This window comes from Callithrix jacchus, chromosome 12, assembly GCF_049354715.1.
Source record: "Callithrix jacchus isolate 240 chromosome 12, calJac240_pri, whole genome shotgun sequence".
Lineage (NCBI taxonomy): Eukaryota > Metazoa > Chordata > Mammalia > Primates > Cebidae > Callithrix > Callithrix jacchus.
In genome coordinates this window covers 109,962,959-109,977,459 of record NC_133513.1, presented here as the reverse complement: position 1 = coordinate 109,977,459, position 14,501 = coordinate 109,962,959, and the positions used below count along the sequence as shown (strand labels likewise).

General features: G+C 36.7%; 1 long non-coding RNA gene across 1 annotated transcript in view; it reads left to right on the top strand.

The window, feature by feature from the left end:
* LOC128929341 (uncharacterized) overlaps positions 1-12,831 on the top strand; it is an 86,579-nt gene extending 73,748 nt beyond the window's left edge. Inside the window, exons 3-4 of the long non-coding RNA XR_013525137.1 lie at positions 4,670-4,735; positions 12,699-12,831. This is a non-coding gene — a long non-coding RNA (uncharacterized LOC128929341). The remainder of the gene's footprint in view (positions 1-4,669; positions 4,736-12,698) is intronic.
* Positions 12,832-14,501: the final 1,670 nt, after the last annotated feature.

Sequence of the window (14,501 nt, the reverse complement as noted above, 5' to 3'; positions counted from 1 at the left end):
TCTTCAGTTCCATTAATTCACTTATATTCCTCTCTAAGTTGTCTATTCTCATTAGGATTTCGTCAAACCTTTTTTCAAAGTTCTTAGTTTCTTCACATTGGGCTACAACATGTTCTTTTAACTCACAGAAGTTTCTTATTATCCAACTTCTGAAGCCCGATTCTGTTAATGGGATGCACTCATTCTCCATCAAGCCTTGTTCCTTGTTGATGAGGAACTGCGATCCTCTTTAGAGGGAGAGGCATTCTTATTTTGAGTATTCTCAGCCTTTTTACGCTGGTTTCTTCCCATCATTGTAAATTTATCCACCTGTCATCTTTGTAATTACCAACTTTCAAATTAGGTCTCTGAGTGGACGTCCAAGTTGTTAATTCCCGGGGCCGAAATATGAGCAACCCACTGCGCCAGCCAAAACAGCGGAGTTAAGACTGCTGGTGCTTTTCTGCCGGGGAATCTCCAGTCTGGCTTCCTTCTTGAGTCCGTAATAGGTGACTCTGCCTTCCCGGAGGTCCAAACTTCGGTCAGAAGGGGAACAAGTCCCGTTTACTCTGCACCAAGAGCTGCTGCACCGAGGTGCCCGCAAAACCACTGCGCCGGCCACAAGAGTCGTGCTGGAGACTGGTGTGGCTCCTCCACTGGGAATCTTCTGCTCCGTGAGCGACAAAAATTTGTCTGAAAGTGTGGCGTCCTCTCGTTCTCTGCGCTTTCACTGGGAGCTGCAATCCCGAGATGTTAGCAATCAGCCATCTTGGATCGTTCCTAAAAAAGGAATTTTAAGACATTTTTTCTTCTATTACTTACTGCTAGTTTATAGCAATTCAAGAGGTTTTTACATGTTTATTTTTTTACCATAAATTTTTGGTGAATTTGTTTATTGGCTCTAGAAATGTTCTTTGTGGATTCCTTAGGCTTTTATGTATATATATGATCATGTCATCTGAAAATAGAAGTAGTTTTACTTCTTCCTTTCCAATTTGGATGACATTTATTTCTTTTCCTTGCCTAATTACTCTATCTAGGATTTCCAGTGCAATGATGAATAGAAGTGGTAAAAGCTATCATCCATGTCTTGTCCTGACTACTGTGGGAAATCTTTTGGTCTTTCACTATTGAGTTCATATGATGTTAGTTGTAGGTTTTTCATAAATGTCAAATCTGTTGAGGAAATTCTCTATTATCACTAAAATAGTGAATGTCATTTTTATCATGAAAGGGTTTTGGGTTTTGTCAAAGGATTTTACTCGATCAGTTGAGATCATATGGTTAGTCCTCCACCTTTATTCTACTAATGTGGTATATTACATTGATTGTATTTCATATATTGAACTACCCATGCGTTCCTGGGATGAATCTGCTTTATCATTGTGTATAATTATTCTAATATGCTTCTGAATTTGGTACACTAGGATTTTTGTTTGGGATTTTTGCTTCTGTGCTCATAAGGGATAGTGGCCTATAGGTTCTTTCCTTGCGTTGTCTTGGTCTGAGTTGGTGTCAAGGTAATGCTGGCCTCATGGAATGAGTCTGGTTGTGTTTCCTCCTCTTCTATTTTTTTTGAAGAATTTGAAAAAGATTAGTTTTCATTTTTCTTTAGATTTTTGGTAGAATTCACCAATGAAGTCATTTAATCCTCAGCTTTTTTTTTGTTTGGGTGGTTTGTGGTGATTTGTGGTTATTGATTCAATCTGTTTATATGTTATAGGTCTATTGAGATTCTGTTTCTTCTTGAGTCAGTTGTGGTAGTTTGTGTGTTTCTGGGACTTTGTCCATTTCATCCTGGCTGTATAATCTTTTGGTATACAGTAGTTTATTATATTCCCTTATAATCTTTTTTATTTCTGTAAACTTAGTAATAGTGTTCCCATTTGCTTTTTTGAGACAGGATCAGTCTCACTCTGTCACTCACACTGGAGTGCAGGAGTGCAATCAGAGATCACTACAGCCTCAATTTCTTAGGCTCAAGTGATTCTCCTGTTTAGATTTCTCAGTAGCTGGGACTACAGGCATGTGTCACCACACCCAGCTAATTTTTTTATTTTTGTCTTTTTGTAGAGATGAGGTCTCACTATGTTGCCTAGGCTGTCTCAAACTCCTGGGCTCAAGTGATGCTCCTGCCTTGGTCTCCCAAAGTGTTGGGGTTACAGGTGTGAGCCACCATGCCTGGCCTGTGTCACCATGCTCCAGCCTGTTCCCAGTTTCATATTTGATTTTAGTAATTTGAAATCAAAGTCTGTCTCCTTTTTTTTTTAAGTCATTTTAGCTAAATAATTAACTTTTGGTTTTACCAATTATTTTGTTTTCTTAATTGTATATTTCATTTATCTGAACTCTAATCTTGATTATTTACTTTCTTGTTCTTGCTTTGGATTTGGTTTGCTCTTTCTTTTCTTGTTAATTAAGGTATACAATTAGATTATTGACTTAAGATTTTTTGCTAATGTAGGCTGTGAATTTCCCTCTGAGCACCACTTTCACTGCATTTATATGTTCTCTTATATATTGTATTTTATTTTCATTCATCTCAACATATTTTCAATCATTCTTGTGATTTCTTTTTTAACCTATTAATTGTTTAAACTGTTATAATTTTAATGGCTGTAGCATAATCCTCTGTATTATTCCTGATACAGATGATTTATATATTATATATCTCGGTCTTGCTAGAGGTTTATCAATTTTATTGATTTTTTTCCAATAAAGAAGCCTTTGATTTATTGATATTCTCTATTATTTTCTATTTTTTTTAGACACAGGGTCTTGCTATGTTGCCCATGGTGGCCTTGAACTCCTGGGCTCAAGCGATTCTCCTGCCTCAGCCTCTTGAGTAGCTGGAACTATAGGCTCACACCACTACACCTAGCTAATATTCTCTATTGTTTTTCATTTCATTTATTTTTGTTTTTTATTTCCTTCTTTCCTCTTCCTTTGGATTTAATTTGCCCTTCTTTTTCTATTTTCATGAGATGATTATTTAGATAATTGGTTTGAGAACTTTCCTATTTTTGAATGTAAGCATTTAGCAGTATAAATTTCCCTCTCAGTGCTAGTTTAGCTATGTCCCATATATTTCGATATGTGTATTTTCAAACAGAAAAACATTTAAGATACTTATTATTGCATCATGGAATTTTCAGTACCTAGTTTAATGGCCCTTAATTTCCTCAACGGTGGTCCCTTTCCTTCCTCAAGCCTCTTTAAGTCATGGTTTCTAAAATGTAAAAGTCCGGATTGGTCTAGCTATTGCAGAATAGTGCTAAACTATCTGTTCATTCCTTCATTTATCATTCACATTGATTTACCCATTCGTTCATTCAGCAAACATTTACTGAGGTCCTATACCAGTCATTGTGCTGGCTAAAAATAGAGAGATGTATGCCTGTAATCCCAGCACTTTGGGAGGCCAAGGCGGGTGGATCACAAGGTCAAGAGATCAAGTCCATCCTGGTCAACAAGGTGAAACCCAGTCTCTACTAAAAATACAAAAATTAGCTGGGCATGGTGGCACATGCCTGTAATCCCAGCTACTCAGGAGGCTGAGACAGGAGAATTGCCTGAACCCAGGAGGCATGCGGTGAGCCGAGATCTCGCCATTGCACTCCAGCCTGGGTAACAAGAGTGAAACTCTGTCTCAAAAAAAAAAAAAAAAAAAATAGAGAGAGATGTTTAAACAGACATACTCCTTCCCTTTATGGCTCTGTCTGGCAAAGATGACAAATAATTAAACAAATAGTTTCAAGGGTCACCACTCTCTCTCTTACTGTAGAAACTTTACTACATTAACACAAAGCTAGGTTAAAATTCTATGAGTTTTTGTGTTTTTTTTTTTTTTTTTCAACAAGTTCTGCTGTTTTCTATCCTATTTTCAAAAGTCTTTGCCACCTTGAACCTAGCATGATCCTCAGCTGGTCTGCACTCTACAGGTTATGCCAGTTGCTTAAAGCTGACTTCTTTCTGGTTGGTTAAGGCTCTGGTTACATGTTTTGAAGATCATCCCTAACCTGATCCTTGACTGCAAACATCTCTGTCTGCCCCTTTGCATTGATCAGTCTTTTGTGATACAATCTGAGCCCATAATGGAGTAGCACCTTAACTTTGGGTAGAGTGATCAAATTTTCTAGAGTTCTATTAGTTAGGTCCTTTCATTGTCACCGAACCCCCCATAGAAATAGGTCCCAACTGACAGATGAAGAAATTGAGACCCAGAGAAGCTAAGTTACTTGCCCAGGTTGGGAAAATCAAGAACAGATACAGGTTTTTAGATTCCCACCTAGGCCTTTACTTTCGCCTCAATCTGTCTCTTCCTACTTGACCATTAAATATATTTTAAAGAGGGCAAAGTCCAATTGCATAATAGATCTGCCTGTCTGAAACATCATGATTAGTGCTAATGGCTGGGTATTACCTGGCATGCATGTGTTAGGTTTACAGTAAAGAATGTCTACTTTTTATTAACTGTCCTTTTAGATATATTAGTGACTGTCACACCTGAATTATAACAAAGAAGCACTAGAAAAATTCAATGTGGGCGGCAAAATTCTTTGAAGAATAACTAGTTATAATTGGGGAGTCTGAACACATTTCAGAGTTGCACATTTAATATGCAGTATGGTTAATTGCACTGTAATTACAGTATTTTAGAATGCCATGCTAAGTGTTTAATCCTTTTCAGGTTTGCCCTCCAATCAGTGGCCTGCCTTCATTTTCCAGATTGATGAAGTCTGCCTCAGAGAAGGGGGTAGGTAACAAGACTGTGCCGATGTGTCTAATCAGCTGGAAAAGTTGTAAAATGAATCTTTCCTATCTGGAATTTATATTTAATCATAGTTATGTTCTTTTTGTGAATGTGTGTTGATTAGTTAGTTGTCAGAATAGGAAAACAAGAAGAGCTTTTATTTATACAGATAAGTTATGCTGGAGTAATTATTTAGGTCTGATTGAGTTGATGGAGATTTTTACATTACCTCAGCACACAGAGCCACTTAATCTTATTCATAATGTTAATTAAATACTCCAGGAGTTACTACCATGCTCTCATTTATGGTGTTTACTATTCAGGTTTGTTTATATATGTGATGACTTGTGGACCCCTCTTTTTCACTGGACCATGCCCTTTTACAGTTGTAAAATGCACCTCCACTCATAGAAACTGATCTTCAGCAGTTTATTCACAGTGTTCCTGATCCTATCTAACTTGGGGAAGGAAACTCTCTTTGGTTTCAGAATTGGTTAAGATTATGTCATTGAACTGACTTTTAATAGAATTTTTTTTTTTTTTGGCTTATGCCTATAATCCCAGCAGTTTGGGAGGTGAAGTGGTTGGATCATTTGAGGTCAGGATTTTAAGACCAGCCTGACCAACATGGTGAAACTCCATCTCTACTGAAAATACAAAAATTAGCCGGGTAGTAGTGGCACATGCCTGTAATCCCAGCTATTTCGGAGGCTGAGGCAGGAGAATCACTTGATCCTGGGAGGTGCAGGTTGCACTGAGCTGAGATCAGACTACTGCACTCCAGTCTTGGAGAAGGATTTTTTTTTTTTTTTGCCTTTATATATTTGCATATGCCTTTTCAGTGACTGGAGTTTTCTTTCCCTGGATACCCACTGCAAACTATTCTTTATTTTTTAGACCAGGCCTAAAATTTCCAAGCTTCAAGAAGGCTGTTTTAATTGTACCAGAGAAAGTTAATCATTGCCTGCTTTATCTGAACTACTGTATCTGAGCATTAACATCATCACAGCCTTGTCAGACTGTATCACAATTATCTTTGATATGTTTGCTTTTAATAACAGACTGGTTTATTTGAGAGGACCATAGTATACTCATCTCTCTTATCACCCAAATCTAATAGTGCCTGGTACATGGTAGATGCTTAATCATTTCTAAGTGTTGAATGACATAGATTATTCTTTTAAAAATATTTTTGAGGGCTGGGCCTGGTGGCTCACGCCTGTAATCCCAGCACTTTGGGAGGCCGAGGCAGGTGGCTTACAAGGTCAGGGGTTCAAGGCCAGCATGGCCAAGATGGTGAAATCCTGTCGTTACTAAAATACAAAAAATTAGCGAGGCATGATGGCAGGTACCTGTCATCCCAGGTACTCAGGAGGCTGAGGCAGAGAATTGCTTGAACCCAGGAGGTGGAGGCTGCAGTGAGCTGAGATCTCATCACTGCACTCCAGCCTGGGCAATGGAGCAAGACTCTGTCTCAAAAAAAAAAATTATTTTGTGGGTGAAAAATAATTTATATATCATAAATTCACTTTTTTCATTTTTTCTCTATTTTTTTTTTTGCTGCCGGAAATTCACTGTTTTAAAGTATGCAATTAAGTGGTTTCTAATATATTTACAAAGTTGTGCAACTATCACCACTATCTAATTTCAGACTATTTTCATTATCCCAGAAAGAAACCCCAAACCCACTCTCAGCCATTTCTCATTCCATCTTTTCTCCAACTCCTGACAACTGCTAATCTAATTATTGTCTTTATTGACTATTTTAAACATTTTATGTAAATAGAATCATATAATATGTGAATTCTTTCTCTTAGCATAACATTTTCAAGGTTGGATGTTGTAGCATGTGTAGGAACTTCATTCCTGGCCAGATACTCTTTTACTATACGGATATATCATATTTTGTCTATCAGTTTAGCACTTGATGGATGTTTGGGTTGTTTTTAGTTCTTGACTCTTAAGAACAACACTACTGTGAATATTAATGTTTTTGTGTGTACACATATTTTCAGTTTTCTTAAGTATATACATAGCAAAGAAATGTCTGGGTCATATGATAACTCTGTTTAACATTGGGAGTTGCTGCCAAACTGTCTTCCAAAGTGGTTATACCATTTACCATTCCCACTGGCAACGTAGGATGCTTCCGATTTCTCCACATTCTCCACAACTCTTGTTATTGTCTGTTTTATTGATTATAGCCATCTTAATGGGTATTTCATTGTGGTTTTGATTTGCATTTATCTAATGATTTATGGTGTTGAGTGCGTTTTTATGTCCTCATTGGCCATTTTTTTTTTTTTACCCTAGCTTCTTTGTTTTTCTGCAGTTTGAATATGATATGTCTAAGAATAGATATTTTTGTATTTATCTGGGTTGGTGTTCTGAGCTTCCTGGATCTACAGCATTGTGTCTGTCACTAATTTGGGAAATCCTCAGACATCATTCCTTCAAATATTTATTCTGTTTTTTTTCTCTTGTTTTTCTCCTGGTATTCCAATTATAAAGCTCACTGATGCTTTCCTCAGTTGTAGCTGGTCTACTGATGAGCCTGTGCAAGACAGTTTTCATTTCAGATACAGTATTTTCTATTTCTAGTATTTTTTATACCTTCTTAGAGTTTCTGTCTGCTTACCTTATCCATCTATTATTGTATGTTGTCCACTCTTTTCATTAGAACCCTGAGCATGTTAATCATAGTTACTTTAAATGCCAGTCTGAAATGTAAAACTCTGAGTCTGGTTGTGATGCTTACTCTGTCTCTTTAAGCTGCATGTTTTTTATCTTTTAGTATGCCTTGGAATTTTCTGTTCAAAGCTGTTGTACTGAGTAAAAGGAACTGAGGTAAATAGGCCTTTGGAATGAGGTTAATCTGACTAGAAGTTTGGCTGTGTTTACTGTTTGCTATAGTTATATGTGTCAGAAGCTAAAATTTCTTCTGGTGTCCTTGTTTTTGTTTCCACTGTTTTATATGGGCTTTCCTGAAGACTTCTTCTTAAATAAGGTCTGGGATGTGAGATTCTTTCAGATGTAATTGCCTGGTATTATGCGGGATCCCTGTGTAATGTAGATGTGGTGGTAAGATGTGGGGAGAGAAGTGTGCTACAGTCTGGTGATTAGTTCTCAGTTTTTTAGTGAGCGGGTGCTCTGGGCTGTGACCTCTGTTTCTCAGCTCATTGTTTTTACCAAGATCAAGTCATTTTTAAATATAAATGCCCACCAGGTTGTTGCACACTTTTGCTTATTTTCCAGAATTTTGAAAAAGTTGATTTCAACAATTTTGCCAATGTTCTCATTGCTTTTAAGGAGATAAGGCTTTCCAGAGTGTTACTCTTATTTCCTCAAATACCACTCCAGATTATTCTCCATAAATGAATATAGTGAACATGCTGCCTAGTTCACAAATAATACAAATTTCTATTTTTTTTTTGAGATGGAATCTCACTCTGTCACCCAGACTGGAGTGCAATGGCACAATCTAGGCTCATTGCAACCTCCACCTCCCAGATTCAAGCAATTCTCTGCCTCAACTCCTGAGTAGCTGGAATTACAGGTGCCTTCCACCATACCCAGCTAATTTTTGTATTTCTAGTAGAGATGGGGTTTCACCATCTTGGTCAAGCTAGTCTTGAACTCCTGACCTCATGATCCACTCGCCTCAGGCTCCCAAAGTGCTGGAATTACAGGCGTGAGCCACTCCAGCAGACCAAAAAAATATGATACACTTCATGAATTCGTGTTCATTTCTTGTAGAAGGACATGGCACTAATACTCATCAAATATGGATTTTGTAAGTTTTGTAAGTTATCAGTATATCCTGTAATCTTAATTAAAAGATTAATTGCTTGATGATGATCTAAATACTTGCTCTGCATAAATATGCACATATTAAACTCTGTTAAAGTATTAAGAAATGTAATAGCTAAATTTTAAAATGACACAAATTGCACAGAAACATCCTTTCTTTTCAGCACCTTAATATGCCAAAATTAGGACTTTCATTTAAAATGTTATAAGGTAGCAATGAGATTTCATTGTCTCTCATTGTTAGGCATTACCATCAAAATATTTTGACCATACTTTTCACTTTGACATAGGTGTTTTGGCATGTATGCCCAGCTTTTGGAGGTATATTTTTCAATTCTGGTGTTTCCACTCTGTTAGGTCAAAAAATAATCCAAGCTAAATGCTTTTGGCCCCCTGTTATTTGGGTACTTATAGACTTCCTACAAAATTAATTCTTTGACTTCAAATTGATATAGAAAATACTCTACACAGATTTCAAGAACGAATATTTCATAGTATGTGTTTATTACAGTTTGAGAAAGAAATTGGTCATAGAATATCTTATTCAGACACAGATTACATCATTGTTATCAATGTTACAGTTTCAAGATCTTTTTTTCAATACTTATAAGGTTTTCATGTAAGTAAGTAGGTAAGTAATATACATACATACAGTTGAACACTATGTAGCTTTAAAAAATAAGGTAAATCAATGTGATAATATGGAAAGATCTCCAAGATATATTGTTAAGTAAAACAGATTATAGAATAGTATAAATGAGCCATATTTATAAAAGTATGTATATAAGAATATGTATTAACATTTCCAGCAGAATAGCTGTGAGACATAGTAGTAGTTACCCTTGAGTAGAGTGTAGAGGTTGGGGAAAGAGAAAAATACTTACTTTATTACTACACTTGAATGAAAAGAAAGAGCAGATATTAGTTTTGTAACTTAAGAAATAGTTTTAAAATCTATTTTCAACCTGGCATTTGAACTACAGATTAATAATTTTAGAACTAAGTTATCTCCTGGAGAATCATTTAATTTTTATAACATTGAAACATATTTAAATTACCCCTTATTGGACATTCTTTTCCATATATACAATTCTAATTTTATGTTTTTTCCCCTAGAAAGTCCCTTACTGATTGATTGATTGATTGACTGAGACAGGATCTTGCTCTGTTGCCTAGGCTGGAGTGCAGTGGTATGATCTAGCCTCCACTTCCCAGGCCCAAGTGATCCTCCCAGCTCAGCCTCCTGAGTAGCTGAGACTACAGGCGCGTGCCACCATGCCTGGCTAATGTTTTACATTTTTTGTAGAGATGGGGTCTCCCTATGTTGCTCAGACTGGTTTCAAACTCCTGGACTCAAGCAGTCTTCCTGCCTCAACCTTCCAACGTGCTGGGATTACAGGCATGAGCCACCATACCAGGTCTCTTTCTCTTCTTTATTAAGTCTTTTTTTTTGAGATGGAGTCTTGCTCTGTTGCCCTGGCTAGAGTGCAGTGGCACAATCTCAGCTAACTACAATATCTGCCACCCTGGTTCAAACAATTCTCCTGCCTCAACCTCCCGAGTAGCTGGGATTACAGGGGCCTGCCACTGTGCCTGGCTAATTTTTGTATTTTTAGTAGAGACGGGGTTTCACCATCTTGGACAGGCTAGTCTTGAACTTCTGATCTCATGATCCACCTGCCTCGGCCTCCCAAAGTGTTGAGACTACAGGTGTGAGCCACTGCACCGGTCTGAGTCTTTTTTTTTTTTTTTTTTTTAAAGAATGGTGATAATGTTTTCATAACAAAGTTTACCATTTTAAACATTTTTAAGTATTGTGGCATTATGTATGTTCACATTATAGTACAACCATCGCTACTGTTGGTCTTTAGAACTTTTTCCATCTTCCTAAACAGACACTTCTGTACCCATGAAACAATAAAGGTCAATTTTTGTGAGATGGAAATTGTCTGAAATTAACGTAAAATAAATTGGAAAAAATATAGAGAAAAATAAGAATAGCTATATGGTGTCCTTCATTTTAAAATACTGCTTCCAATTACCTGTTCTTATAGAGAGTTTTAGACTTCAGACAGGTTAAATATTTGTGTTTATTAATTCCACTTTAGTTAATAGAATAGAAAAAGGGCCAGGCGAAGTGGCTCATGCCTGTAATCCCAGCACTTTGGGAGGCTGAGATGGGTGGATCACTTGAGGTCAGGAGTTCCAGAGCAGCCTGACCATTATGGTGAAAACCTGTCTCTACTAAAAATACAAAAATTAGCTGGGCATGGTGGTGTATGCCAGTAGTTCCAACTACTCAAGAGGCTGAGACGGGAGATAACTTGAACCTGGGAAGCAGAGATTGCAGTGAGCCAAGATTGCACCACTGCATTCCAGCCTGGGCAACAGAGAGAGACTCTGCCTCAAAAAAAAAAAGGATGTGTTGCATAGGTGCTACTGATCACGAATATAATGGAGGGACATCCCCTTGAGAGCTGTGTTAGGGTATGTTTTTCACTAGATTGGATACTTTTCATGACAAAAAGGTAGGTATTTACCTTCCCTTCTACAGAAGTTAATCAGATAAAGAGACTGAATGGTTATCAAATGTAACTATTGAAAGATGGTTAAAAATGTTGGTGTGGGACTTTCAGTATTAGAAGAGAAGGGAACAGAAGGAGGATAAGGAGAACCTCAGACTTAAGAACCATGGACTATATGTTCTTTGCTGTGGAATAACAGTGGTGTGGAGATCCACCACAGACATGAAGTTGGAGCAGATTATGAAGGGATAAATTTACTTCTGAGCATGACATTTCTCTGATTACATAGAAGGTGCTACTTTTCAAGAGTGGCTTCAAAGACAAGGGGTTTTTTGTTTTGCAGCTGGTGAGCTGCCATTCCTGGTTAAGATGGCCTGTAAATATCAAAGGAAAAATGGCAGTCATGCTACAGAAAACTTGAAATACACTTTTGCTTTCCCTCTCTTTCTCCTTACCTGCTTCCTCTTTCTTCATGTCTTTCCTCCACTAACATACACACTGAAAAACTAAATTAACCGAGTAGCACGGGGCATGAAACTTTGGTTCTGACATTAAGTAGCTAAGTGAATGAGAATATGTCATTTAGTTTTTGTGGATCTTATTTTCCTCTTATGTAAAATTGGGAATATCGTTCTGTTGGTTCTTTAAATAAAAGGAATTTAAAAATTTAAGTAGACGATTTGGAACAAATAACTCAATGTTGGTGAATCTTTGAAAAGAATAATATAGTGTTCCATCTACATTATCTTTAAAATACTAATGATTATAAATGTCTACTCGTGATGGGATAGCAGTAGATACTTATGACAATGAGAGCCACACTAATTTTTCTCTAGAATTGTGAGGAAATTACAAGTGCTTTGGAAAGTTACACATTCATCTCACCAAGGTGACCCAATCTAACTCTTCAAGACAAAGAGTGAAAGTATTAAACCAGTGAACCTCCTTGTCCTCTTAAACTGCAAGCCTTTGAGTATGCTGTCCTCATATGAAACAATGCCTGTCACTGAAAAAATTGGAATACAGAAAAGAAAACACATGTTGCAGGTTTAAAAATAGTTCCAAAAATAGACTATTGGACTCCCTGATGCTACATATTGATTTTTCAATAGTAGCATTTATTTACTCATCTAGTTTTTCTTCAACATTGAAGACAGATTTTAATAAAAATAGGTAACTACTAAATTTGAGGAGTCGCATGAAAACCCCAACTTTCTGTTGAATTTCCTTTGGCATTTCAATAGGTATACTTAGGTTGGGAAAATATATTAACGAAGACATACATAGGTATAGTGCTAGACTGAGTACTGAGTGTCATAAAAAGAAATCACTTAGAAAAACAGGCCTTGTCCTCAAAAGGCATACAACCTTGCTTTAGAAATAAGTTACACAAAACATTTTAAACATTGTTACAACTTAGATTTTAGGTGATGTAAACTGTTCAGACCATAGTAAACACCACAAAAATAATGAAAAGTCAATTGAGCAGTTTAAAACAGCATATCATAAAGCCTTTTCCCTAAAGTGTATGCATTCTATTAAAAAATGATTCTGTTTTTTACTCAGAGGCTTAGTATTCTCTTTTTTATAAACACCAGGCTCTAAACAGATTTTTTTTTCTTTTTTTTGAGATGGAGTCTTGCCCTGTCGCCCAGGCTGGAGTATAATGGTGTGATCCCAGCTCACTGCAACTTCTGCCTCCTGGGTTCAAATGAGTCTCCTGCCTCAGTTTCCTGAGTAGCTGGAATTACAAGCACCTGCCACCACACCAAGCTAATTTTTGTATACCTGTTTGGGATGTATACCTCTTTGGATTTTGAGAAGTACATACAGTCATGTATCCAACACTCCAGTATCATACAGAATAATTCTGTCATTCTAAAAATTCCCCTGTGTGGCCCTTTTATAGTTTATACAACACTCCAGTATCATACAGAATAATTCTATCGTTCTAAAAATTCCCCTGTGTGGCCCTTTTATAGTCGCCCTTCCCTTCTTCCTCAACCCCTGGTAACCATGATATGTTTCTTATTTTTATAGTTTTGCCTTTTCATGATGTCACATAAATTGAACCATACTGTACATAGCCTTTTGGGTCTGGATTATTAAATTTAACAGAATGCATTTAAGATCTATATGCACTGTATCCACTTAGTAGCTCATTCTTCTTTATTGATGTATATATCCTATTTTATGAAATATATATGTATATATTTGTTTATTCATTCACCTGTTGAGAGACATCTTGGCTTTTTCCAGTTATTCGTGATTATTAATAAAGCTGTTATAAACAATTGCATATAGGTTTTTCTGTGAATATAAGATTTCTGTTCATCTGGGTAAGCCCCAGGAATGGAACCACCAAGTTGTATGGCCAATGTATTTCTAATTTTATAAGGAACTGCTAAGTTGTCTTTCAAAGTGGCTGTACCACTTAAAATAGCCACCAACAGTTAAAGAGAGTTACTATTGCTCTGCATCTTTCTTAGCATTTGGTATTGTTCCTTTTTAATTTTAGCCATCCTAGTATATATCTAGTATTATCTTGTTTTAATTTGCATTTCACTAAAGACAAATAATGTTGAGCATCTTTACATATGCTTATTTATCATTAAAAAATATTTTTTGGGCCTGGCACAGTGGCGCAGTGGCTCACGCCTGTAATCCCAGCATTTTGGGAGGCTGAGGCCGGTGGATCACCTGAGGTCAGGAGCTTGCGATCAGCCTGTCCAACATAGTGAAACCCTGTCTCTACTAAAAATACAAAAATTAGCTAGGCATGGTGGTGGGAACCTGTAGTCCCAGCTACTGGGGAGGCTGAGGCAGGAGAATCACTTAAACCAGGGAGGCAGAGGTTGCAGTGAGCCAAGATGGTACCACTGCACTCCAGCCTGGGCCACAGAACAAGACTCAGTCTCAAAAATAAAAAAAAAAACTTTTTTGGTAAACTGTTTATATATTTTGCCAATTTTTTTTACTATATTTATTTAAAAAAAATTTATTTAATTGTTAGAGATGGGGGTCTTGCTCTGTTGCCCAAGCTGGAATTCAATGGCTCACTGCAGCCTTAAACTCCTAGGCTCAAACAATCCTCCAGTCTCAGCCTTCCGAAAAGCTGGAATTACAGGCACAAGGCATTACGTTGGCTCTTATTGTTGGAGTTTTAAGAGTTCTTTAAATATTGAGGATACAGAATATTAAGTATGTGATTTGTAAATATTTTTTCCTCATCTATGGCAAGTATTTTTAATCTCTTTAATTTCTTTTATCTTTCATAAAATCTAATTTATCAATTCTTTTATTTTATTGATTATGCTTTCGGCATCATATTTAAAAACTGATCGCCAAACTTTAGGTTACACAGATTTTTCTCATGTTTTATTTTTAAATTTACTGTTTCAGATTTTACATTTTGGTCTGTTATCCATTTTGAG